Source organism: Poecilia reticulata, linkage group LG6, assembly GCF_000633615.1.
Source record: "Poecilia reticulata strain Guanapo linkage group LG6, Guppy_female_1.0+MT, whole genome shotgun sequence".
Classification (NCBI taxonomy): Eukaryota; Metazoa; Chordata; class Actinopteri; order Cyprinodontiformes; family Poeciliidae; genus Poecilia; species Poecilia reticulata.
Genome location: NC_024336.1, coordinates 27,341,239 through 27,345,486, shown reverse-complemented (window position 1 = coordinate 27,345,486; position 4,248 = coordinate 27,341,239). Strand labels below are relative to the sequence as shown.

The 4,248-nt window shown below is 38.4% G+C and overlaps 1 pseudogene; it reads right to left on the bottom strand.

Annotated features, from left to right (window-relative positions):
- Positions 1 to 1,172: 1,172 nt before the first annotated feature.
- LOC103466695 (GTPase IMAP family member 4-like) lies at positions 1,173 to 2,866 on the bottom strand (annotated as a pseudogene).
- Between the last annotated feature and the right edge of the window lie 1,382 nt (positions 2,867 to 4,248).

Below are 4,248 nucleotides of genomic sequence, written 5' to 3'. Positions count from 1 at the left end.
AACAAACGTTTTTCTTGCTTCATTTCACAGAAAACGGGTGCAAAAACATCTGCTGCAGCTTCCAGGGTCCTGCTGCTGGAATAATCTGCTGGTCAAGTCCGATGCGACGGGACTTCAGCTTCTTCTGCTTTCTGCAAGAAAACATGCAGTCATGATGGAGACCTGGATAGAGAGGTAGCAGAACTGATCTTTTTCCTTTATTCTTCTCAGCAGACAGTTTCTGTATCAACATTGTGAAGTTTCTTCATTCAGACCTTAATTAAGACCAAAGTGTCTGCTGATACTCAGTGCTCTGATGCAGACGCTGATAATCTTCAGATTGTGGAGGAATGTTCTGCAGACAGTCATGTTTCCTCAAGAGACGCCGACGGTCTGWAGAACTGTATGAACGACCTTTTCTCTGAACATTTTAACAAACTTAAACCTTTCTGAATATGTATTAGGACTGTTGTAAATAATTATTTTAGTAATCAAGTAATCTATCAATTATTCTTATGATTAAACAAGTAATCAAATAAAAAATAGATAAATAAAATATTAGTAAATTCTGCCATACCTGCTGTAATAACATTGAATATCCACATTGGCCCAAATGTTTGTATTTGTGCATCCCTAATAATTACTTTCCTGTAGTTTAGAAACTTAACCTGTAACAGTAATGGCTCACTTTTTCAGTTAACCTGAACAAAAATTATAGAAAAATCACAAGAAAATTCATWAAAATATCACATTTTCTTTTATGTATTCCATCCATCCATCCATCCATTTTCTTGCACCCTTTTTCCCTCAGTGGGGTCGGGAGGGTTGCTGGTGCCCATCTCCAGCCAACGTTTCGGGCGAGAGGCGGGGTACACCCTGGACAGGTCGCCAGTCTGTTGCAGGGCAACACAGAGACACACAGGACACACAACCATGCACACACACACTCACACCTAGGGGCAATTTGGAGAGGCCAATTAACCTGACAGTCATGTTTTTGGACTGTGGGAGGAAACTGGAGAACACCCACGCATGCACAGGGAGAATATGCAAACTCCATGCAGAAAGACCCCAGGCCGGGAATTGAACCCAGAACCTTCTTGCTGCAAGGCAACAGCTCTACCAACTGCGCCACTGTGCAGCCCTTTTATGTATTCATTGAGTCAATTTAATAGATGAACTCTCACTTCGCTCAGCCACTGAAAGCTTTTGTGTCCATATTTCTGATTTTGTCGTGCAAAATCCAGTCGCATGTGACAAAAAACATGTGTTTTTTTGTGTACCAGGCCTGTGCACATGCACATCGCTTTATCATACATACATATCATATCATACATCTCTAAGGCTCCACAGGGTGGCGCTGTTTGCAGCCTTTTGAACCGGATCCTTCAGCTCTTAGTGTAGCAGAAACAGCTCAACTGGTTTCATGTGAAACACCTGCTGATTAAAATCACGTTTCCAGTTTTCTGACATTCTCAATGTATATCTGTTCTGCTGCTGGACCTGAAACKTCCCTTATTTCAGTTCAGTTATCAACTTATGTTGTCCAGTTTCATGTGAATGTGACGGCAGACAAACTGATTTGTGAGTAAAAGTGCCTTTATTCTGAAATCTGATTTTTTAGTAATGGCTTTGCTGTGATAATATTTATGCTTCATTTAAACAGTGTAGTAATTACACAATTGTTTATGCTGTTTGCTAGTATGTCCAAAATCAAACATGTTAATTAACATAGACAAATAACCATGAACTTTGCTTACATTACATTATGTAATCAATCAGGTTATGATTGTAAATATTAATCATTGACAGCTGTTCAACTGATTGACAGTTAATCTGCCCCCCTTTAAGCCATTAACTAATTATATAATCTGCTTATACTTATATTTTGTTATTCATGTAACATCATAGTTTACTAAGCTGCAGCCAGAACATCACACATATTATCACTGGGTAGAACATCCCATCTTTTGCACGGCTGCTGCAGCTCCAACAATTGCTCCCAGATTAACTCCAATACCGGCTCCAACAGCTACTCCTATCGGTCCTCCTAAAACTCCAATAGCAGCTCCAACACCAGCTCAGTAGCAGCTCCAGCAGCTGCAGCCCCCAGAGCAGCACGGATATATGAGTTCTCTCTCTCTGCCTGCCTTTTTGCATCTTCAGGATAAATTTCTGGATTTTCTCTGATTAGTCGTTCTGCTTCTTCTTSCTTGGCTCTTTGTGCCTCTTCAAACATTTCGTTGGTGTAGAAACTTCCTCCATTTTCCTTAACCAGTCTGTTGATCTTCTGCACCAGTCCYCTGACYTGACCAGGATCCTCWACTGTGTTGTCAAAGACATGATATTTATCTTCAAATGTCTGGAAGACGGCGCACTGACTGATGAAGTGCTGTAGAGGTCTGTGTCTTAGTAACATGTTTCCTATCGTCATATTTTCCCGTTTTAGTTCGTCTCCATGGGTAAACAGGATCATGGTGTATGTGGCTGCTTCATTGCCAAAAATTTTCTGGATAATTCTCAAGCTTCTTTCTTCTTCTGTGGTGAAWCTGGTGGGTTGGAGCACAATCAGGAACACATGAGGACCAGGAGCCGCCAGGCAGATGCCTTTAGCGACTTCTTCCATAATCTCTTTATTACTTTTATCTGTATCAAACAGACCTGGAGTATCAATAACAGCCAGATTTAAACCACCAAAATCATTGATTTTCTTCTCACAGACTGATGTCACAGAGGAAAAAGAGAGACAAGAATTGAAAAATCTTCCTCCTAACATGGTGTTTCCTGCTGCACTTTTTCCAACTCCGGTTTTCCCAACAAGAACAATCCTGAGCTCCGTCTCCTTTTTAGCTKTTGGAGGATTAGAAGACAACAATGAAGAGGGAGAAATTTAATTCAGATAACTTCAAAGTAACTTAAAATATGTCTAATGATGCCAGTTACAGAATTATATGTTTATTTTTAGATGTAGAGAGGAGAATTTAGATGTTTCAATTTTCAGCTAATAATGTCTACAGAAATATTTTTGTATTAGATTAATAGTTTTATGGACTTAGAACAAGTTCTACAGTGGATCAACCTCAATATTTTCATGACAAAATATTGCTGTACCGGTAAATTCCTGTGTGGTTATTGAAAACCCGAAACCACACATTCGTAATTTAAAGATAAAAATATCAAAGGCAATTTTATTTTTTTGTAGAGTGAAAGAATTATTGAATGATAAACTTTACACATATATTTCACTGATGGTTCCTTATTTGTCTTATTACATACAAATGACAAATGTGAGGGAATGTTTGTAAAGCAGATAATTTTTAAAGAACTGTGAAAGTAATTAGCAGAAAATGGTGCAAACAATCTATTGTTCTTAAATATAAACTTGATTAAATCTCACAACTTAGTGTTGAATTGACTATGTGTTGACTTCAACACTCAATTCAATAAAGTTGAACAGGTACAACAAAGTGAAGAAGTTTAATATTTCCTGTTGCCTCTTTCAGAAAGTGGAACTCACATTAAACACATAAATTTATCACACAGAGTGAATTTCTTCAACTCTTTGTTTCCTGCAGTTTTGATAAAAAGAGATAATGAAAACCAAAACTTCAGTGTCAAAAAAAAAAATTAAAATCAGTGGTGGGCAATAAATCTATAGCTTAAAAATAGATTATTTTTGTACAAGACATGATTTCATAAAATATTTTATTCTTTCTTTTCTTGCTTGTTCTGGTCCACTGTGTTTTCTGAAGTCCACAGTCAGTGCAGCCGTCTACCAGAAAATTTCAAAGAATTTCACGTTTCCTTTTCCTGACAAGGTTCATGGAGATCTTAAGTTAATTTTCCAGCAGAACCAAAAGCTGGTTTAATGATCCTGTGCTTGACTGGCCAGTGTTACGACCCGGCTCGTTCAGCCATAACAAAAGACAGGAAGACATGGACTTCAACAATTAAAGTTCTTTATTGAGCACAAATATGGACTAAAAACAGTAGTGTTACCAAAAAGCAGATGATTTAAGCAAGTCCTGCCTGACTTGCTGCCTGCCTCAACCCCAACCGAGCTTCAAATCAGCTCCGCCAGCTCCTGATGTGTATGAGCACAGCTGCTTATATATCCAGAAGACAAAAGGGCCTAACGGATCCGTTAAAATCAATTTTAAAAATGTAAATAAAGAACAGCCAGCAAACTGAGCTGACCTGACCTCTTTGGAGAATATATGTGACATTGTCTGGAGGGAGATGAGCGTCACTAGACCAAGGTTCATTTAG